Source organism: Bombus flavifrons, chromosome 17 (assembly GCF_040668555.2).
Source record: "Bombus flavifrons isolate JBK064 chromosome 17, iyBomFlav1_principal, whole genome shotgun sequence".
Taxonomy (NCBI): Eukaryota; Metazoa; Arthropoda; class Insecta; order Hymenoptera; family Apidae; genus Bombus; species Bombus flavifrons.
In genome coordinates, this window is record NC_138458.1 from 4,358,367 (window position 1) to 4,367,784 (window position 9,418).

At 33.0% G+C, this 9,418-nt stretch overlaps 1 long non-coding RNA gene across 1 annotated transcript; it reads left to right on the forward strand.

Moving 5' to 3' along the window:
• Positions 1-7,966: 7,966 nt before the first annotated feature.
• On the forward strand, positions 7,967-9,053 carry LOC138188668 (uncharacterized). Its single transcript, XR_011175608.1, has 2 exons — positions 7,967-8,448; positions 8,832-9,053. It is a non-coding gene; the product is annotated as an uncharacterized LOC138188668 (long non-coding RNA).
• Positions 9,054-9,418: the final 365 nt, after the last annotated feature.

Sequence of the window (9,418 nt, forward strand, 5' to 3'; positions counted from 1 at the left end):
TTAATGTATACACGCATAATGTATGCATCCAATTAATTAATTGGTATAATAGTTATTCTAATGTTTCATTAATTAATCATACTGTATATCTCTCTATCGTTTTCTAATTGTGTGTCGGTTAATACAGCCCTTAAATCAATTATATATTAATCACTTGTCTGTTTCGTGGATAAAATTCTCGTCTCGTTTCATTTACTTTACACATGCACGCGTGCAACTATAATATATATATATTTTTTTTTCTGTACGCACGCGTATGTATAAATATTCCCTGTAATTTATTTTCTTGATCATCTAAAAAAATTATCTACTTCGCTATGTGTTCATTAATTAACTAATTAATATTGGTAATCTTTGCCTTTTTCTCTGCCTCACGCTTCTCTTATATTTTTATCACAATTACCTGGTATTATCGTGTTGAACGATCATTTCGCGAGCCCTGCAAATTATCGTTCTTCTTTGCCCTTTCTAGTGCTGCCACTCTCACCGTTTCGACGATATGGCAATATACGAAACTCAACATAACTGTTTAGCAACGATCGCCCTGACGTCGGAAACATCCTAACCTCTTGCTCGGTTTTACTTGTACTTTGAGCGAGAACTGGCGTTTCCAACTACACGTTGCTGATTTAGACCGCGGAATGGAAGTTCTCGACACTTTTTCCCATCGAAAGACGCCAGAAGAACTATAATTTTTGCAAAGACGAACAGCGAGAGGAAATTCCCGAAACGATATCTTACATTGTATTGTTACGCAAGTCCATACTATTCTCGACTATTTAAATAATGAAAAAATAATCTTTTCCACAGATACGAGCGTTAAGAAATTTTCTCAAGTTAAAACGAAGCGAGCGATTTCTCGACTCGTTAATTCCCTCCGATGTTCACAGCTCGATTTATTTGTATAACTATCATTAACAATATCGAATAATGACCGCTTAAGAATCATCTTTATTGCTGTTGTTTCGTGCATTGACTTGGGATATTGTGAGAAATGGCGCTGAATGACACGATGGTACAAAAAAGCTTCTTACGTTATAGACGCTGCATTACAGGACATTCTAATAACATTGGACAAGCTATGGTCAGTTTGCGTTAATAACATTCCAAGATAATTTTTAACCATCGACATTAAACAGGTAAGATTTTAATCAAATAATAAAGCCTCGAGAACCGTCTTACTCATAGAACAGAAGACATTAAAGGTATTGACGTATATTAATATTAAGGATGAACAAGGATCACAATGTAAAACGATCCGACGTTCGTCTAACACTGCTGAGAATCTGTCGATTGAACGTGGCTTTAAAATCGTTCAACGTTAATTTACGTATCATTTAATTAAAATATTAGCTGAAGCATTAAACGTTGAAATGTTCAAAGACACACTTGAATTGTATATACCGTTGCTTCGAAAAATGTCCGCGTTTCAAGCACGTACCGGCAAATGTCTCTCGAACGTAGAAGAGCAATGAGAAAAAAAAAGAAAACGTGTTAAAACTTCACCGTGTTCCATGTCTTCTGTAACTTGGCAAAAGGTGCTGGACCTACGCACAACTGCACGTCCTTCAAGCAGAATCAATCGAAAGATCTGGCAAATATTTTAGATAAAACGTTCTTCGAAGAACTAAATTGTTGGTTCAAATGGCATAAAGACGAGCAATTCGTGTAACTGTCATAGGAAGATCTTTCTGAAGTAGTCTCGGGGACCAAGAAAGACAGATGAAAGGAAGAGAGCGGAAAGGAAAGAAAATGAAGAAAGAGGGAACGTATGGAGTGCAGAGAGAGCTAGAAAAGGTAAGAATAGAAATATGGAGAAAGGAAAGAGAAAGCAGGTTATCGTTCTGCCATACAGGAACAGAGAAAAAGGTCAGCAGGTTTGGGGATTTTATAAAGGGGTTTCATTAGTTTGACAGAAGCTTGAAAACTTTGAAGATTTGACAGAACATGGATGGAAGTGAAGAGATGGCAGAGTTTAAAGAAGACACTTTCCATCCCATGGATCAAAGATAAAAAGGAGCCACAAGGTAAAGATAGTGGAAAGTGGAAGAGTCTAGACACAATGGCATACGTACAGAAGAATTTGAAGGGAACAAAGGCCAAAGAAGCCAGAAGGAAGGATGAAAAGTAAAGACAGAAAGACAATTGCAAGGTCTAGGTGAGGGAACAAGGGTGAAACTAAGGAGGAACTAAGGGTGAAAGTAGGAATGAAAGGGGAAATAAATGCTGGGGAAATAATCCTATTATAGATAGGTAATTACAGTAAATAATAAAAATAATATGAAATAATATATGAAATAATAAAAATTCCTATTGTAAATAGGAATAAAGGAAGAGACTGGCAACTAATAGACGAATGTCATGAAGTACAAGAACTTGTAGGGAGAAAAATGAGAGTAGAAGAGGAGTTGCAAAACGTCTGAACTAAGAACAAGTGAAAGACAAGGTGCTGATTTGAATTATAGGACAGGATTCCAATTGAAGAATAGGAAGAGATGGAACTGTGTACAAGTGAGAGTCAGAAGATAAACGCATGAGAAAAAATTCAAAGCATAATAGGAAGAAATAGAGAAGGAGAGACAATGTTGAAAATGGTAAAAGATAGAGGGTGGCACATTGTGAATGGAGCAATATGCAAGAGGAGTTCACATGTACAGAAAAATAAAGATCCTCAGTGACGGATTGTATGATTATGTTGTAGGATGGGGCAGGCCTAATATAATTAATCTAATCTAATTAATTAATTATTAGATTATTAAATTAAATAATTAATAATTAATATAATTAATCTAATGTAATTAACATACAAAATATTCGACAAAATGACCCAAGATCTTAAAGGTTTATCGATTGTACAAGTACATATTCATTGGAAGAAATAAGAAAATTTCATTGTAGTGTTTTATTGTTGTTTTTTCATACTCATCCAGTTCCTGGTCATTAGAAACAAAAATAATATTGTTAAAGATATTTTTATTTATTCTTATAATTTCGACAAGTCCTGGTAGCTTTAAACCTCTGCAATGAATGGATTCCATTGAGAAATCACCGACACGGATTTCACTGATACCGTTTTCATACAATTACAATTCATCGATATCGGACCTGTTCCACACGAAATTTCAACGATGATAATTTCGTCGACAGCAATGTTATCCGACGTCAATATTAACTGATACTGTCAACCGAACAATAATGATCGAGATACATATTCCTTAGGTGGACGAAGTTGGGACACGCACTGATATAATATGTGCTGTGAACTCTAAACCAAACTCTGCAATTAGTTAAATTCTGTGTCGACTATCATTGTTGTCGATCCAGTCTGGTGTCGGCGAATTGTTGTCGACGAAATCGGTGATGGTAATCTCAATGGGACCTCAATGAACAATGTAGTAGAATTATAGTCAATAAATTAAAAGCGCACATCGAATGTGATGTGATGAACAGCTTTTTATTTAATTTTATTACTTGTGTTGCTATTATTAATGTTTATGTTCTTTTTTGAAATACATAGAACAAAGATGAAGTTCCTAAGGTGAACATCTTTTTATTTAATTTCATTATTTAAATTACTGTTATTAATATTTATGTTCCCTTCTGAAATACATAGAACAAAGATGAACTTCCTAAGATGAACAGCTCTTTATTTGATTTTATTATTTAAATTGCTGTTATTAATATAATACATAGAACAAAGATGAACTTCTTAAGATGAACAGCTCTTTATTTGATTTTATTATTTAAATTGCTGTTATGAATATAATACATAGAACAAAGATGAACTTCCTAAGATGAACAGCTCTTTATTTAATTTCATTGTTTAAATTGCTGTTATTAATATTTATGTTCCCTTCTAGAATACATAGAACAAAGATGAACTTCCAAAGATAAACATCTTTTTAATCAATTTCATTGTTTAAATTACTGTTATTAATATTTATGTTCCCTTCTAGAATACATAGAACAAAGATGAACTTCCAAAGATAAACATCTTTTTATTCAATTTCATTGTTTAAATTACTGTTATTAATATTTATGTTCCCTTCTAGAATACATAGAACAAAGATGAACTTCCAAAGATAAACATCTTTTTATTCAATTTCATTGTTTAAATAGCTGTTATTAATATTTATGTTCCCTTCTGAAATACATACAACAAAGATTAATTTCCTAAGATAAACAGCTCTTTATTTAATTTTATTACTTGTTTTGCTATTATTAATATTTATGTTCTTTTTTTTGAAATACATACATGAAGATGAACTAACTGAGATTTTATGGTATAAACTTCTATTATCGACAAAATCGGACAAAATGTAAGAGATAACGAAAGTCGATTGAACGAATTTCGTGTATCCCTTTATTCTCTGGTACAAGCCAAAATTTTGTATAATCTCGTTGCTCCTCGAGCGTACGCATACTTAATGAATCTTCATAGTCGATTTTCTTGAAAACGTTGTATGAAAAACTGATTACATTTTCGACTCATTTTTGCATGTGATTTTCGGTTTGTACGATTTCCATTGTACCACGATTTTCAGCACATCAGTGTATACTATACAGATTAACCTATACAATCAAAACTTCGTTTGATTACGAAAAAGGTGATTATAATTGATTGTAGTTTTTTACTGTACTTTGAACTCTATAAATTAGTAATTATTATAAATACTAGATCGTTGCATGTGAAATGGCCAAATTCTTAACGATGTAAAATCTTACGAAATCTTCTCTGCTCATCAGCTTCCCAATGATGGGTCGTACGACCCAATAGGGGTGGACCTAGAGAATACAGTGCTGCACTGCAGAATATAGTGCATAATGGTTAGACATATTGTGAAATAGTATATTACAATATTATAATGAGCAAAAAGCATGAGTTTATAAAGGATTTCGTACAACAATTACAATAAATGAACGTACAATTTGTTATTGGCGAGAGATCTTGAATAAGAAGATACAAACACCAAAGATGAATCACAAGCGATCGAAAGAAGTTACCGATGATAGTCTAAAGACTTTAATCGTGTCTAATACACGTCATTGTACGATTAGATGGTGCACGTAAATTAAGTCCGCGGTATATAACACTCTCTCATCATTTACAAGCCTTCATGGAAGAAAGAATAAGATAAATGGATTCTTCACGATGATTAATGAACGTTATAGGTTTCCTTTGCGTATAATTAAAAGATCCATTTTTACACCAGACTGCGCAGCACTATATTCTATAGGCCCACGCCTATTGGATCATACGATCCATCATTGAGAAGCTAATGAGCAGAGAAGTCTAACAAAGCTAGCCACGACTACTGCAAATCTCCCACTCAGCAAATATAAGTTAAATAATAGCATACGATTAAAAAACGCATTCCTTTTGCAAATTTCATTTAGGTACATTTGTCATTTCACATGTAGGGAATTGATATTAGGTTGAGGTTATGTTGTGGTTATGTTAGGGTTATGTTGGAGTTAGGTTTGGGTATACTTTTTACACAAAAAAAAAGGAGAAGAGAAAATTGCAAATTTTTAACAGCCTCACCACCAAAATTCGAGGAAGATTATGCCACGTACGACTGACATTCGTTTATGGACACAAATATTCGTCAATGGACATTCTGTTAGATGCTTCATGATGGTAAATATCGCTGATTTTTGTGCGGTTGTTGCTATAATATTATATAACAGTAATGTTGTATGGCCGTATACAGAATTGCATCAAATAGATTTTGCCCACCTAAGCTAATGTTTCCACATTTCAGTTTATATTTTCTGAATGGGATATTTGCGGTAGCTGTGGCCATTCATGTTGCACTGCTCTGCTCATGAGCTTTCCAACGATATATCGTGTGACCAAATATGTGTGGACTTAAATACTATACTAACCTCAATACTGTATTTTTTGTTAGTTGAAGTATAAATATACAGTTTAATAAATAAATACGTACACTGTTAAGGGGTTTCCTGCATCCGAAAGCGCAGAATTTTTAAAGAGATATGTAAATGACGGTTAATGGGTATTTAATAGACTCATGCTTTGATTGATAAATGTTGTTTTCGATAAAATGACAGATACTGAAACTTTTAGTCAGAATTGGGTCATTTCAATTGTAACAACAACGATCTAACTGATTACTCGATGTCAAAAGTACCGTATGTCAATAGAACACCATAACAGTAGTAGCGGCAAGCAGACAAAATAAGATTTATATATTTTGAAACATTTTTGTTTGTGAAATTTGTAAATTCATATAAAGATGTAGCGTATATAGTGGTGGCTGAAGTATATTTCAAAATTCATATTTTTCTTCGATAATAACTACATTATATATGTATAGTATATGTAACTACACATGTTGATAGTAAGTTTGATGCACTGAACATTTTTTACCACATTGATACATTAGGAGTCATGTATGTTAGTAGTCTTTTAACAATTTAATTATTTCTGTTAATTATAACTCCTTTTTTCAAAACTATAGCGTTTGAATGACTTAAGTACTCCTATCTACTAAAATTGTAGTATTTTAATCAACTCATTGTTCCTGTCAATTATAACCAATTTTTCTAAAATTGTAACACTTTACGAATCCAATTATTCCTGTCAATTAGAACTTTTTTTTTCTAAGATTCTAACATCTTTTATCTTATTATTGTCTGCTTATCCTATAAACTTTCTTTTGTCCCTCACTCCGTTATTTCGACAGAATTTTTTGATTACAGTTTTCCTTTCTAACCTACAAAGTCGTTCATGCGCTACAATTATTTTTGCGTGTAATTGGAAACAATAGACAGATAATTGTTATTACTATTGTATAAACTGTATAATATATCTGAACTTTTATATGCACATGTATATATATATGTAGATACATATACATTTTATATTCCTAGTATAACTTTGATATACTATTTTATTCAAATTTCTTATTTTTCTTTTTCTCGCTAGTTTTAATGCAAATAACAATACTATTTAAAATTGTAATCTTTAGAGTAGGATTTATTAACTTTCCTTTGAATTTAACACACTGTTCATATTGTTTGGCAGGTTAATCGTTCTTCCTACAGCGTTGAAATCTCACACGGTTCTTGATATTAGGCTATGCATACGAAAATCGATATTCTTGACAACGAAAGGTTCTATTTCTTCGCGCACATTGTCACAATATAGTGCTTCGCCAAGGAACTCGTTTGTGTTGTTTAATTTTCGTAAATAAGAGATTACACTTTACGGCGAAAAGATCGACTTTCTGCCACGACGAGTGTCATGAACCTTTAAGATCTGAGAAATTTTTCGCTGTTGTTGCACGTACTAAAATCAGCTATTTTCTTTAATTAAATCTATCCAAAATTTAATTAAAACAAAACCAAATGAAAATTTAATTAAATTTCTTTAATTAAATCCATTCGAATTTATAATCCACGGATAGAATGAAAAACACGATGAACTCTGTTAAATTAAACGTAATAAAACCGTTAATATTTTCCTCATACCTGTAAAACATAACCCCGAATTGTTCGTCTTTCGTAGCGATTTGATTCCATTTGCGTCAGTAGATCTCGCGACAGCACGTTCGAAACGAAGCCAACCGATTTTTTCACGAATGCATAAATCCATCATTTTTGTCAATCGAATTATATTCGATTTCTATTATTCCTATTTTTAATTCTATTTTTATCATTAAACGTACACAATCCCAAATTGCTTATCCCAAAATTCGTCGAGGAGAATTTTTTTTCATCGGAGAATAATCGTTTTCTCCTAAACGTACTTTTCGTTCGTTCAACGAATAAACGGAAATTATGCAAATGTAAAATCTGATATCGTAAACGTGCCTCTTTCTCAAAAATGAAATTCGATTCGAACGCTTGGCAAATAATTCTATCGTAAACACGCGTACAGCGTTTATGGCGGGAACGAACAACAACAGTATTTGTTATGATAAGTTGGCCTCTCATAGCATGTTGACACCATATTGACATGATGTATATGAAACGTAATACTACATACGACACGCGTAAATCCTGTGCGGTATGGAATATAGTAACTGTACCTAATATGGAAGCAGCGCCTAATATGGAACACACTGCAATATCTAGCTGAGTAACTAGCGACATCAGTCAGCAAAGCGTAAAATATTTCGTCAAAAGGAAGAGAACAAGCATATTCGCATCTCAGCTTCGTTTGAAAATCTGTCATCCAATCCAAGTTGATTATATCAGTGCTCGAAAGCGTATGAAATCTCTTGAGAGGTGAGTTAAATAGTAAAATCTCTTACTGCAGACAAATTAAAAAAAAACGTGTTTCTTCAAATGAAATTTATTGTGAAATTTATCTGCTTTTTAGTGTGATGATTAGTTTTCTGATGAAATACGTATGTGCCCAATGTGGAGCACGTAGAGTGTACGTAATATGGAACAGTAAAATCATCATGAAAATCAACAGTAAGTAATACTGTTACTCGTGACACGAAATTATACGTATTAGGAGTCAAAGATTACAAAAGAGGCGACGATAGTGGAAAGTGGGTTTAGTGTTTTCGTTGTTTTTATTGGGATGACCAACGATGTACCTCGGCTGCGTCCCTCGCGTGTTCAACACGTAGAAGACAAAGAAGTGGACAAAGATGGAAGATGTTTGTTTGTCTTGTTGATTTAAATAAATGTTTATTTCTCATAGGAAAATAAAAGCTTTCTAAGATTTCTTTACTTTTCTAGCTGCCCCATGTTAGGTGCCATTTTCTTAAACTTTTTCTTAAACTATCTTTTTTAAATTCTCTATCTTGACTTCAAGACACTTAAACTTTTGCGTAGTTAGCTATTAACAGCCAGCCAACTCTGTGGGACACCGTCTCTGACTCCAACTTTAAAATTACTCACAGCTGGCAAAATATTAGAAAGCTAAGAGTAATTACGAATGCAGATTAGTATGTTTCAAACCGCCAAATCAACAACAAAACTGATATTCTCACAAGGAATCCCCATAAAGAAAGAAGTCACCTAACTTGGCAAATGATTTTAATCGCCACTGCAAGCTCATTGCTACAATCGGCTTGTAGCGCATCTCCTGGAGATCTCCGAGAAATATAAAAGGCTAAAAAGGCACCACTTCCTTCAAATATCTATCCTTCAGATTTAGCAGAGCAAGATAGAGTAAATGGATGTATTCACTTTCAAAAAATATATAAATGGCCATAATTAGTGCTAGATATCATTATTTGATAAATTGTACGTAGTTGCAGTTTTTGTGCAGTTGATAAAAAAGCTATTAATATACGAATGTGTATAAACTTTGTCATGCTTCGATGTTAATTTCATCGAAGAAAAATATGTTTTCTTTTTGGGAAGCTAAATCCAACCTAACCTCAAATCAAATGCAGTTGCTCTATCATATTAGGTACAGTTACTTTATCGT